We start from the raw sequence: 14,711 nt of genomic DNA, 5'->3' as shown, positions 1-14,711 counted from the left end.
AAACACAGAAGGCAGTAAAAGATAATGAGAGAAAGAAACAAAGAACAAAAACAAACAATAGAAAACAGATATTAATATGGTGAATATTCGTTCAAGTTATAGCAATAATAACTTCAAAATGTCTAAACACACTAAGTAAAAGAAGTTTTCAGGGTGGGCACTTTATGTTGTCTGTAAGAAACACATTTTAAATATGAAGACTCAGATAATTTAAAAGTAAATTTCTGGAGAAAGATCTACTAGGCTAACACTAACCAAAATGAGGCTAAAATAGTTACATTAATATGAGATAAAGCAGACTTTGGAGCAATGACTATGAAAGATAAAAAAATAATAAAAGGGCTAATTGTTCAGAAAGACATAAAAATCCTAAATGTGTATGTACCTAATAAGACAGCATCAGAATTCACAATCCAAAGCCTGACAGGGTTGAAAGGAGAACTCAACAAGCCTATATTAAAGTGTGTACAATAGATTCCTGGGGAGGACTGCCGGTCGGTCGGACGTCTCGGCTGTCGCTGGAGGAGCGGTCCCGGCTCTCCGGGAAGGCGGCTGCGGCGGCAAAATGAAGATATTCGTGGGCAACGTCGACGGGGCGGATACAACGCCGGAGGAGCTGGCAGCCCTCTTCGCGCCCTACGGCACGGTCATGAGCTGCACCGTCATGAAACAGTTTGCCTTCGTGCACATGCGCGCCATCGAGGCCTTGCACGGCCACGAGCTGCGGCCGGGGCGCGCGCTCGTGGTGGAGATGTCGCGCCCAAGGCCGCTGAACACTTGGAAGATTTTCGTGGGCAATGTGTCGGCTGCATGCACGAGCCAGGAATTGCGCAGCCTCTTCGAGCGCCGTGGACGCGACATCGAGTGTGACGTGGTAAAAGGTAACACGGAGGCACGCTCGGGGGCGTGGGCGCGCTCGGGGCACTCTGCCTGTTAGCCACGCCCCTTACCCGGGGGTCGGTCACTGCGCGGTTGGGCAGGGTGGGGAAGTGCGCTGGGGCGAGGCCAGAGGTGTTGGGGGTGCGTTGGGCAGAGCCACCCTCCCCCCCTGCGGTCCAGGCACCGTTCACCAAGTGGGAGGAAGCGGCTCTGGGAGGGTGCTGCGGCCACTGAGAGCCGAGCCACGGGGCCGGGGACGCGCCAGAGACTTGCGAGTGTACCGGGGGCGCGTCTTCTGGTCTCCTGGGCCTGGCACCGAGCGGAAATTGGGAAGTGACGGGCACAAGCCGGATCATGGAGCGGGGAAGATTTCGCCACTTCCCCACTTCCTCTCCAGACGTCGGTCAGAGCAAGGGAAGAGGGAAAAGGTGGGGGCTGACGCCCCAAGGCCGCCCTCGTGTTCCCTCCCGATGAATGCTCCCAAGCGGAAGGTAACGGGGCCCTTGGACGTTTCTTGGGCTGGGATCTCTTAGTATTGTTTGGCATGGGTCTCCTCATGGGTACAGGAAGGGCCCCTTCCGAGCCACTTTGGTATTTTCAGTATTTGATGGGTTAGATGTGGCAGCTCTGTGGTCCAACTCCCTTAAACCTGTTTTCCCTCTTTTCCCAACCTTTGGGCTCGATTTTAGATCTGTTAGCTGGAAACCCTGACCTTTTTGCTTGTGGAAGGAGATTTGTTTTATGAGGGCCCCTTTTGTACAGCTTTACTTGCCAAACTGATGCCCCAGGGCAGTGTCATTCTTTCATAAGCTTGAAGACTTGCAAGGGGGCATACTTTGGCTGAGGGGATTATGGGGAGAGATGTGAGAGGTCTTCCTTAAACATTGTCTGGAAACGATTTACTTGAGAGTTGTCATTGCTTGAATTAATTCTCAGAGCAGATCCCTAGTTTGCCTTTTCTTTGAGAAAAATGTGTCACCATAATTTAGGCTTGATTTCCTTTTTGGAGCCCAGTCGACTTTTTCTTTTTTTCTTTTTTTTTAATATTCTGGGTTCTTATACCCTAAGTTCTTTCTCTTTGGGGGAAGATTTGATGGGTCAGCCCTTGTATATATGTGGCCTGTCTTTGTTCCACTTGGGAACAGATCTGAATTAACTTTGCCCTGTTATTTTCAAGGATGCACCTGGGAGTATGTGATGCCCTCCTGGTATTGGATTCATGCCTGCTCATAGCCTGTGTGAGACGTTTTGAGGATGAGAAATAAATAGGTGCAGTTGCTTGTTCATGGTCACCAAAGATATTTCATTTGTTGTCCGTTAAAGGCACATCTTTGGCCATTCCTTCTCCTTTCCACAAGCTGGGGAAATGTCATTGTGTCCCTTGCTAGGAACAAATTCTTATTCTGCATTAATACTCCATTCTGTTTTCCTCAACTTAGGTTATGCAAGTCCACGAGACTATCCGGAATCGGGCTTTCCTGCTGGGTGCTCTGAGGCAGGATGTATGGTGCATGGATATTTGATTTTGTTTAGAATGAAAGGGTGGGAGGGTGTCAGATTGGGTACTTGGCCAGCAAGGGGTATGAGAGTTTTGTGTTTAATTAATCTGTTAGGTTTCTTCTGTAGTTGTTAGGCAGGGTGACTGGTAGATTGAAAGTCTAGAATCAGTACTTGGGGCAATCTCTATGGAACTCATGATCAAGAAGCTTGTTCTCAAGTGATAGAGAAAGCCAAAAATGTTCTTGAATTTGTTTGGGATCAACACTAAGTGACCGGGGGAATGGTGGTGGTGATTGTGGTGGTGGTAAAGTGCATGATAACTTCACATGAGTTTTAGAATTTCTGGCTGATTCCCTGTGAGAGTTAGAGAGAAAAGTTTGTGCATTTTGTTCCTTTGTAAACATTTGTTAGCAGAAATGCTTGGACTTCCTCAGGGAGGTGTCTTCCATTGTTGTTAGGCTTATATGCAATAGCACCTGATGCACTGATATCCTTCACTGATATCTTTATAGTTCTTAGGGGTGAAAAAACTTAGGATTTAAAGTTGGGAATTTGTAAAAGAGACTGGCTCAATAAATAGCTTACTTATTTCTTGACTGTGAATGAGCGTTTGATTTGCTGTCAGGTCTTCTGGTTTGCAGTTCTAGGGTTCAAACTCAGGGCCTACATGCTGTGCTAGCGACTCTACCATTGAGCCACACCCTCAGCCCTGTCAAGTCTTTGAAAAGCACAGGACAGCTAGCTCTGTTTTATTTCACAGGAGAAAAACATGGTTGCTTGGTTACTCTAGGAGCTTAGATATGATTTGTAGACCAAAAATCTCCATAGCAACAGTGGTAACCACTCTCTGCAGCTGTGTCCTATTGGTTATTCAAAGATGAACAGCTTCAAGAACCACTTGCAGACTTTGGCCATTGCATACTTCAGGGGAGGTCTGAGTCAGAAGAGGAAAATTATCCCTTCTCTTTTGTGGGTAGCCATCCTTTAAATACCGAGCTCTATAATTTCAAAGTTTTTAAAAAATCATCTTAGGATAGGAAAAGTTGTTTTTCTGGATTCTCTTAACTTTGGTACTAGAGGGATTGTGATGTCATCAGACCATTAGGAGGTATCTGCAGAACTACTTGTTAGGTTTAATGCTAGTCTTAATGGAGAGATTACTTTGAGCTAACTATCCAGGCAAAAGAGTCCCTGGAGTTCTTCGGATCTCTGCTACTCTGATGGCTGGGAAGGAGTTGGGATTCTGGGCATCGTTGATGGGGTTAGGCTTGAATTTGGCTACTCAGTGTGATGGGACACAGTTAACCCTGATGTGATTCAGTCATTTGGACAACCTAGTTATAATTCCTTTCAGATATCAGGCTTAGAAACTTAGATATAATTTGGCTATAATTATATCTTCCCCCACCAACAGTTACATAGTTCATCTGGGCTGTCAGTTGAACTGAACATGTGAAATCAAACCAACCCCGCTTTTTCTTTTTGCAGTGCAGGGAATTGAACCTAGGGTCTCACACATATTAAGCATGAGCTACATCTCCAGACCTGAAATCTCAGTTTTTAAATTTTACTCCTTGATCTCTTAATAAAACCCAGCTATGTAGGGAGTAGACAATGGATGTTTGGGGGAATTCCAAATAATCAGGAATGTGGTGTGTTTCCTTAATCCCTCACAGTGCCTGGAGATTGTCCCCTTTCATCCCCCCTCCCCCAGTCTGCCTACAGGCTCTAGCAGATCTTCCTGTTTTCTCTTTACCTTGAGTGAGCCTTTCTGCTTGTCATTGCATTCTCTAGGTGGTTTTGCCATTCCTGAGGGTCAGCACAGTTTCTGCTTTTAGAGACGTTAGACCACCTGCTACTGTTTTTAGCTAGCTACCCAGAATGAAGATGAGAGATCAGAGGATAATTCTAGTACTGTGTGGCCAAGTGAAATGGAATGCTTAGCTTTTCATAATTGGTAAATAAGGAATCAGGCTTTGTCTGTGGGAGTGTCGAAGACTTGAGAGTTGTGATAGTTCGTTTTGTTCTTTTATCATCTTTAGAAGGTTCCAAGTTTGTGTGTACAGATGACATTGTGTTTTATTATAGATGAAAGATAATATTCTTTAGGAGAAATAGATCTTTGGGTATGCAAGTGAGGGTATCTCCATTATTTTTAAAAATGAAAATTTCTAAAAATAAGGACACTTGTTTGAAGGTCATAGAAAGGATATCTTTGAAAATGGGGTGTTGGGAACTTCTTCGAGGTATCTTTTTATTTTTTAAACTGATGTGACAGAGATTGGATCCCAGCATTTGGATTTTTTTCTTAAAATAACCATAGGGCCTTTAACTGCAGGGCTTTATTTCTCAGGGACAAGCTCCTCTCATTGTTCAGGTCCTGTTTGCACCATTGCAATTTCTACAATTTCTAGTATGGACACAACCCCGAGAATTTTTTTTTCCTTTCTAAAGTTTTCTTCTGTGGTAGGTGAATAGTTCAGTTTTGAGATTTATAGCCTGTCTTAGTCCCTCTTCCTCACACAATTCATTCAGGTCTTGAATGAAAGCCTCAGGGGTGACCTTCTAGCTTGCAGTGATTGCAGCTTCTTGCCTCACAGCTGAGAAACCAGGTCTTTCCTGTGTGCAGTCTGGCCTATGAACAGAACTCCAAAGGATAAGGTATACCTCTCTGTCCTTTAAAGAGGAAGTGGTGGAGGATGTAATATGCCTGAGGGGGAGGGGTCTTAGTTTCCATTTACCTTACCTTGTAGATGTACATAGGGTCTAGAATCTCTCTTTCTAAGCTTACATTTTTTTTTTTTCATACTGCACAGTTATACCTTACACCAATCTGTCCCAGGGACAGATGGGTGTAGCAAAGGGGCATGGGGCATAGAAGAGGTAAAACTGGTCCTGACATTGATATACTTTGATTTGGGCAAAGTAAAAATTCTTGAACATGTTTGCCCAACAGTAAAGTGGAGATGATGATCCTTTGTTGTGCCACCTTACAGGATTGTTATAAGGCCCAAGTGAGGTTGTGTGCATGAAAGTACTTTGAAAGTTGGAAAGTAATGTGAAAAGAGGGGAGATTACATTGGAGGAATTTTGTGAACTGCTTGCTCTTTGTAGGCTCTTGCCTGAATTGAATCTCTTTCACCTTAATTGATCTAGACTGAGAAATGGCTAGTGCTTGAGAGCTAAGCGTCAAAGGTGAGCAGTGGTGTTTGGTGAGCATGGGATGAGAACACTGAATAATTGAGTGATCCAGAAACCCTTTCTTTGTTTTGTCTGCTGGTTTAGTCTTAAAGTAGCTGTGAAGATTTTTATCCTGTGTTGCAGTTCATCTTTACTCTTTCTTTTCTCACCAGGGAGTTGGGTGAAGTGGCAGGGGGAAAGGGGAGAATGGGAAAAAGCCCTAGTCAAAGGTGACTCTTTGGGACAGTCAGAAGCTTTGTTATGTGGGAGCCAATATTTTATGACATACTCCTGGGGAGGAGGGTTTGGTGGCCTGGAGGTAACTGGCAACAGCTGGGTGCTGTTGTATCCAATTTGGGACCCATCGGGTAGCATGCCCTGCCCCCCTAATTGCTAACCCTCTGTCTGCTGCTTTATCAGACTACGCATTTGTTCACATGGAGAAGGAAGCAGATGCCAAAGCCGCCATCGTGCAGCTCAACGGCAAAGAAGTGAAGGGCAAGCGCATCAACGTGGAACTCTCAACCAAGGGTCAGAAGAAGGGGCCTGGCCTGGCTATCCAGTCTGGGGACAAGACCAAGAAACCAGGGGCTGGGGATACGGCATTCCCTGGAACTGGTGGCTTCTCTGCCACCTTCGACTACCAACAGGCTTTTGGCAACAGCACTGGTGGCTTTGATGGGCAAGCCCGTCAGCCCACGCCACCCTTCTTTGGTCGCGACTGAAGCCCCCTGCGCCGTTCACCTCCCCGAGCCTCTTATGTGGCTCCTCTGATGGCCCAGCCAGCCACCTACCGGGCCCAGCCCTCAGTGTCGCTGGGAGCTGCCTACAGGGCCCAGCCTTCTGCCTCTTTGGGTGTCGGCTATCGGACTCAGCCCATGACAGCCCAGGCAGCCTCTTACCGCGCTCAGCCCTCTGTCTCCCTTGGGGCCCCATACAGGGGCCAGCTGGCTAGCCCTAGCTCCCAGTCTGCTGCAGCTTCTTCTCTCGGCCCATATGGTGGAGCCCAACCCTCAGCCTCAGCCCTCTCCTCCTATGGGGGTCAGGCAGCGGCAGCTTCTTCGCTCAACTCCTACGGGGCTCAGGGCTCCTCCCTTGCCTCCTATGGTAACCAGCCATCCTCTTATGGCGCCCAGGCTGCCTCTTCCTATGGGGTTCGTGCAGCTGCTTCCTCCTACAACACCCAGGGAGCAGCTTCCTCCCTAGGCTCCTACGGGGCTCAGGCTGCCTCCTATGGGGCCCAGTCTGCAGCCTCCTCGCTAGCTTATGGAGCCCAGGCAGCTTCTTACAATGCCCAGCCCTCGGCTTCTTACAATGCCCAGTCTGCCCCATATGCTGCACAGCAGGCTGCTTCCTACTCTTCCCAGCCTGCTGCTTATGTGGCACAGCCAGCCACAGCTGCTGCCTATGCCAGCCAGCCAGCCGCCTATGCTGCACAAGCCACTAACCCAATGGCTGGCTCTTATGGGGCCCAGCCAGTTGTCTAGACCCAACTGAATAGTTATGGGGCCCAAGCATCGATGGGCCTGTCAGGCTCCTATGGGGCTCAGTCGGCTGCTGCGGCCACTGGCTCCTATGGTGCCGCAGCTGCCTACGGGGCCCAGCCTTCTGCCACCCTGGCAGCTCCTTACCGCACTCAGTCATCAGCCTCATTGGCTGCTTCCTATGCTGCCCAGCAGCATCCCCAGGCTGCTGCCTCCTACCGTGGCCAGCCGGGCAATGCCTACGATGGGGCAGGTCAGCCGTCTGCAGCCTACCTGTCCATGTCCCAGGGGGCCGTTGCCAACGCCAACAGCAACCCGCCGCCCTATGAGCGTACCCACCTCTCCCCACCCCGGGCCAGCTACGACGATCCCTACAAAAAGGCTGTCGCCATGTAGAAAAGGTACTGTATGCCCCCCCGCCTCTGCCCCCAGCTGGGGCTTAGGGCAAGGGGCTGAGGTTGGCATGGGAGGGGAATTTTAGGCCCCTCCCTCGGTCTTTTCTCCTTTACTCCTGTGGGGTGTGCAGAGGCCGAGGGGGTCGGTGCCTGTGAACTTTTCTGGTCACCAGGGTTCAGGTGGAGCACAGAGCTCAGCCTGGGGTGGTACCAGTCAGGCTGGGAAAATGTCACCATTCTAGACTAGCCGAGGTGCCTTAGGAGCCACTGCCTGCAGGATTATAGCTCATACCCTTTCCCTATGTCTCAGGGATTCTTAAGCCTGTTACCTTGTTGTCCTGGTATTGGTGGGGGTGGGCGTGAAAGAGTAGTCCTTTTGGCACTTAATGGCTGAAGGCAAGTTTATGAGATGCGTCCACACTCTGGGAAGTTGGGGACCTTGCTTTCATCTGCCGTTCTGTTGATAAACAACCAAAGTCTTTGTGTAGGACCCATGGGTGGGGATATTTTGTTTGTGGTTTGGGACTATAGACCAAAATTCACCTTGGCCACTTCGGAAAGGAGGGCTTCAGTGGAGGGCTTGGTTTCCTAATGAGTTGAACCCAGGCTTGATTTCTTGGCCTGGATAGGGTGAAGAACCTTCTGACACAAGGAAACCAAACTGTTGGAGACCAATCTGATCACACCCTCCCTGTCCCTATTGGCATCTCCCCCATGCCCATCTGGAGCCCTCCCCTCAATTGTCTCATTCACCAACTGTCTTCTTCTCTCGACTAGGTATGGTTCCGACCGGCGTTTAGCCGAGCTCTCTGATTACCGCCGTTTATCAGAGTCGCAGCTTTCGTTCCGCCGCTCGCCGACAAAGTCCTCGCTGGATTACCGTCGCCTGCCCGATGCCCATTCCGATTACGCACGCTATTCGGGCTCCTATAATGATTACCTGCGGGCAGCTCAGATGCACTCTGACTACCAGCGCCGCATGTAGGGCCATCCTGGGGATGGGGCACCACGGGGAGGGAGGGAGAGGTAGGTAGGGTGCAGACCCAGGTTATAACCACTCTGGCCCATACCTCTCCCATTGCGGTTTTTCATCCCCTCCCTCTACCATGTGGGCCTTCCCCAGGAGACCATCCTTTTGAGTGTTTGGCAGTAACTTACTTTGTTCCTTCGCCTCAGCATCACATCTTGTTACTGGCTCTAGATCTGCGGTTTCCCCTCTACCCTGCCTCCCATCTCTCCAGAATGGGAATTACTTTTGTTTTTATTTTTTCCTGGCTCCCTTTTATTTTTGTGCGCGATAGTTAAGGTCGTGTGGATGGGGAAGCAACCTGCAGCTGAGGTCGGCGGCGCCTTTTTCTTTTAGATGTGAGGGAGGCCAGGAAAGGGTTAGCTTGACCATTTCCTTTGCGCCAAGCTGTGCCAGCAGTCCAGGGGGCCCTGATTGTTCCTCTGTAGACTGTTGAGACTGAGATCCTATTGGGACAGTCAGTTGGTATGTGTCCAAATCCCTGCTTACCACTGATGTTCTAGCGATGGTGAGCAGCACAGTCCCAATTCCCCATCTCCCCAAGTAGGTGGTGTTAGAAAACCTTAATTTCCCCCCCTTTTGTATGGACTACAAATAAAACTTGGGGCGATTTGCAGTTTGGAAAAAAAAAATAAAGTGTGTACAATAACCCTCTCTCAGTAGTTGATCAATCAAAGAGCTAGACAACAAGTACAAATATTCATGAACCAAAGAGTTCTACCTATTAGCTTGATGAAATTGACATGTACAGAATATTCCATCCAACAATGGCAGAATTTACATTCACATTTACATTAATATGAAAACTTGACAAAGATATAACATTTTCTGGGTCATAAAACATACTTAAAATTTATTTAAAAAATCATGACTGGATTTGTGGCTCAGGAGTAGAGCACTTACCTCACAGGTGTGAGGCACTGGGTTTGATCCTCAGCAACACAAAAAACTAAATAAAGAAAATGAAGATATTTTGTCTATTGCCAACTAAAATTAAAAAAAAAATCAAAATTATGGGCTGGGGATGTGGCTCAAGTGGTAGCACACTCGCCTGGAATGCGCAGTGTTGGGTTTGATCCTTAGCACCACATACAAATAAAGATGTTGTGTCCACTGAAAACTAAAAATAAATATTAAAAATTCTCTCTCTCTCTGAGTGTCTCTCTCTCTTTCACTCTCTCTCTAAAAAAATCAAAATCATACAAAAAGTTTTCCTCTTATCATAATAAAATTTAGAGGATTCTTTGAAAAATACCTCAATATTATAAAATAAGTGACACAGTTCTGCAACAACCCACTACTCAAATTATCAAGAGAAGTTTAGAAATATTTTGAAGTAAATGAAAATGAAAATACAGATTACAAAAATTTGTGCAATACAGCTGAGCAATGCTTAGATGGAGTAATTTATAGCATTAAATTCTTTTTTTAAAAAAATATATTTTTTTAAAGATAGAGTGAGAGAGGAGAGAGAGAGAGAGAATTTTTTTTAATATTTATTTTCTAGTTCTCTGCGGACACAACATCTTTGTTTGTATGTGGTGCTGAGGATCGAACCCGGGTCACACGCATGCCAGGCGAGTGCGCTACCACTTGAGCCACAACCCCAGCCCCAGCATTAAATTCTTATGTTGGAAAAGGAGTTCTAAAATCAATAACCCACGTTTCAGTAGAAGTATAGCAAGTGAAGTTCTAAAGCAAACAAGAAATAAGAAAGGGGAGGGGGAGGATCATCAAATTTGAAGCAGAAATAAAAAAATTGAAAAGCAGGAAATAATAAAGAAAATCAACAAAACCACAGTTGGTATTTTGACAATATAAATTAATAACAATTCTAGCCAGGCTAACAAAATAACGAAGAGAACACATAATAAGCCAACATTATAAAGGAAAGAGAGACTATCATTACTAATCATGAATCTTAAAGATGACAAAAGAGAGCTATAAACAACCAGCCCTATCTATAGCCACAAAACTGGTAGCCTAGATGAAGTGGACCAAATACTTAAAAAACACGAACTAAGAAAATTCACAAAAGAAATATAAAGTCTGTATAGCATTGTATATTTACTAAGAAATCCAATCAATAATTAATAACCTTTCAAATAGGAAAGTATCAGTCTCCAGTGTTTCATTGGTGAGTTCTACCCTAAATTTATAGTTTTCTAAATTCTCCACAATCTCTCCCCAAACATAGAATCAGAGGGCACACTAACACATTCTATAAGACCAGCAGCACCCTAACCAGATAAAGACATTGCAAAATAGGAAAAGTATAGAAATCTCTCTCTCGGTAACACAAACACAAAACCCCTCAACAAAATATTAGCAAATAAAATGTGTAAAAATGTACATACTGACAAAGTGGAATTTATTCTAGGTATACAAGGTTTAACATGATCTACTACATTACCATGCTAAAAGAAGAAAATACATGAGTTCAAGTAAAAAAATTACTTAGCAAAATCCAATTTCTATTCATAATAAAAATAAAAAGTCCTTGTCTTATACAGAATATACACAAAACCCTAACGAAAACATCATACCTAATGTGAGCAATTTGATGATTTTTCCAAGAGAAAAGCAAGGGTACCCATTTTCACTATTTCTATTCAACATCATATGGGAAGCCCTCACCAGTTCAAGAATAAAGAAAAAAAAAATATACATTCAAAGGAAGAAACAAGGTGTTTTTATTTTTAGATGACATTGCAATCTATGTAGAAAATTCAAAAGAACAAAACCAAAAACTATTGGAAATAAGTGCATATCGCAAGGTCACAGTATACAAGATCAATACTTGAAAGTACATTTTGGCCTCATAAAATGTGTTTGGAAGTATGTCCTCTGCTTGTATTGTTTGGAAGAGCTCAAGAGCTAGGTAACAAGAGTGGTGATAGAAGGGGAAGTGGACACCGGAAAATGTAGGCAAGAAGATACCAAGTGGCAATGTACAAGATAAGCAAGTTTAGAGATGTACTGTACAATGTGAGGACTGGGGTGATGAAATTGTACTATGTATGGTTTGAATTAAATGAGTATATTTTAGCTATTCTTGCTATGTAAACAAAAATGGGCAATGTAAGATGTGGGATGATGATATGCTAATTTTCTCCAATGTAATAACATTTTTATTCTGAATATCTTACAAATGTATTCTCAAGTTTGTATGAAGACGACAAAAATTTAGATAGACATAATTTGGAGAAACTGAACTACTCAAAATTAATAACCTACAACTTCAGTTAAAAAAATAGGGTCTCATAAAAAGTATGTAATCACTTTGCATAGACACACTGACTCAACATAGAGACTTATAATTTTGCTTCCACCAATTAGATGCACTTGCAGGACAGTTGATTGAGGACATTAGATATGCAAGGGAAGAAGCAGAACATAGAATATCCATGCCTGTGTGAATCGTGGCAAAGACAATGACTTCCTATTACAGTAGGTAGAGACACTCATTTTGCTACTAAGTTCACTGGATGGAGTTGAGTTTCAAACCACTGAATGAAGTCACTAAGAGGGCATATGGTAATGTAACTAATGGCCTCATCTCAGTATATGGTATGAAAATGAATTCTAATTTGTTGTCATTAGTAAGAGGGTCCTAAGGGAACCCCCCTGTCCTCACAGGGTGAGAGGCTGCCTGGGAACATGTTCTCCAGTTACCTTTTAACTTCCACCTCCATGTCTCAGCAAGTGGACAGTATATGAAAACAGAACTTGATGCATTATAATCTCATGCAGGAATATACTTTTTTCCTGGAAAATTTATCCCAGGACACCTTAAAATCTCGACCCTTAGCCACACATTTTCCTGACTTTGATTGTTTTACATAGATCCAATGCAAAGCAAAATAAAAAGGCATGTAGATCTTTCACCATCCAAGATTTCCCTACTCAAAGGAAAGGTCCCTTTGGGACTGGAATTGAGACTTGGCGGGCACAGTCGCCAGCCTCAGAAGATGGCTCCGCAGGTGTCTGTAATGTCGACGAGGATGGAACTCACAATCAGGAGCAAATACACAATGGCAGCTTGAGGACTTAGATTAAAACATATAAGGGACTTTCAGAGTGAGTTTGAAATCTGCCTTGTCTCACACTGTGCTTATTTTAAAAAATCAAATAGTTCTACAAGGCTTCAGACTAAAAAGGGGCCGTTCCTTCCCTGGTTTCCCACGCCACCCCTCACTCTTCTTCCTCCACAAAGCCACTGCCACTTCCAAACATCATCTTTCCTTTTGGTACACATTTGCCTTTCTTGAAATAGCACCGCAGGCCGCCTTCTGTGGACATGATTATCCCTGACCAGCTCCATTCTCCTGGGGACTCCTTCCACCCCTCTCTGTCTCTGAGCCCACCTCCTGCTCATTCTTGGCAGCTCCCACGTAGGATGAGCACCAGGTGCCATGTGGTGAGCAGGCCCCAGGCAAACCTCAGAAGTGGGCCTTTTTCCCCTTGACTTCTCTGATAAAAATATAGATGACTGGCAACTTTATTTCTCGCCATTTTGATGCTGTGAGGCAGCTTCTGATGGCGTTTTTAATGTGCCTGCAGGAATCAAATAATTTGTTGTGGCGCACAGTGTGGAGGGATCCTAAGCCTTCCCACATCAGCTAGGATGACTATATGATTTATCATCCCTACCAGAATACTGAGCGAGTCAAAGGGAGATGTGAGCCATCAGCCAGGACACAGTCCGGGAGCCCGGCTGTCCCAGGCACCCTGCAATGAGTAGTTGCTCTAATATTAGCTTATTTACTCTGTGGTTAGCCTGTGGTATGCCAAGAACGGCTGTGAAACTTCACAGCCGGCACAATGGAGCAAATGACCAAACGCCCCCAAAATGACATGATTTGGTGGAGAGGCCACAGCCAAAGATTCACAATGTTCTGTGGCACTTACTGTAGAAACAAGGACGACAATGCGTTTTCTGAATGGGTTGATGTTCCTAAGCAGAGAAAACCAACCAACTGTTGCTTTTGATCTTCCACTTCATTTCAGATACTTTGAAACATGTAAATTCTTTGGATGAATGTAAATCATTAAGGACAAGTTGGATTGAATAGCCTATTAGGGTAAAAAGGCCATGGGCTTCTTAGATAATAAAGAGATGTCACATCTCCTTGGACAATAAACAAATTATCTAAGAGGCTCCAGTGTTCATGGCTCTGAGATGTCAACATTTTTGTAGTAGAATAATGGAGTTGGAGTGGCCTTTGATGAGGCTGTCTGAGCAGAAAGTACTGCTTCTCAGCCGTACCTCTCCTCCACTGTGGCCCGTCCCAGTGACATTGGTGGTCCAGGAGCTTGGCTTTGTTAGCTGAGCTATGGAGCTGCTACCATGCCTGATGCTCCCAGCCAGGGGCAAGGCCAGGGAGCCCACAGATCCAGTGGAAAGACATTTCCACCAGCAGGAATCTCATGAGCAAAAGCCCCTGGGGCAGGCAGTTAAGGGGTTTGGGGAAAATGAAAAGCAGAACTGTTGAGGGCAAAGAGCATCTGAACTAGAAGCTCACAGATGGGACCATGAAGGATCCTGAAAGCCAGTGTGCAGAGCTGGGACTTGGTTTCATGGGCTTCTTTTTCTCCAAGGATGACAGTAATCTTAAAATGGGAGGGTTAGGAGAAGCATCCCTTGGGAGGCGTCGGCAGGAGTCCAAGGCCAGGGAGGGCCGGGGACTGCAGCTGCCTTCTCCAGGCCTCCGGAAGCCACCTTTCATTTTGCCAGATGGGAGTCACAGAAAACTGGGAAGGGAGAAAAGCTCATCATTTCCCAAAGAGCAGGAGAAGCTGGGTTTTGGAACACACAGATGATACGTTGGATATTAATATTGGTTCTGAGCAAAGATTTCAGCAGATCTTTGAAGAGCTAGCGTGTCGACACTTGGCAGGAAAGGTAGTTCCTCAGAGCCAAGCCAACTAAGTTCCTCTCTTCATAGTGTTACCAGATTGGGTTTCCAGGGCCGTGGCGGAAATTCTTCTCCAATCTCCTCAACGAAACGGAGGAAGGTGGGCAGGGTGGGCAAACAGCTTGGCAAGAGCCCAGATATAAGCAAATGCATGATTAGAGGTGCAGGCAGATGTCCCCAGTGCTGCCGGAGGGCTCTGTCCACATCCTACCCTGATGATGTGCTCATCAATGACAAGGGTGAGGAGACCTTAACGGGTCTATTATGGCATATTCTCTGCTGTCACAGAGCTGATGTGTTACATGTCAGACTTAAGAGTTTAAGAGAT

The 14,711-nt window shown here is 45.4% G+C and overlaps 1 pseudogene; it reads left to right on the top strand.

Moving 5' to 3' along the window:
• Positions 1–484: 484 nt before the first annotated feature.
• Positions 485–8,427, top strand: LOC144251074 (RNA-binding protein 14-like; annotated as a pseudogene).
• Positions 8,428–14,711: the final 6,284 nt, after the last annotated feature.

This window comes from Urocitellus parryii, chromosome Y (genome assembly GCF_045843805.1).
Source record: "Urocitellus parryii isolate mUroPar1 chromosome Y, mUroPar1.hap1, whole genome shotgun sequence".
Taxonomy (NCBI): domain Eukaryota; kingdom Metazoa; phylum Chordata; class Mammalia; order Rodentia; family Sciuridae; genus Urocitellus; species Urocitellus parryii.
The sequence above is the reverse complement of the archived record's forward strand: the minus strand, read 5'-3'. Positions and strand labels throughout refer to the sequence as shown.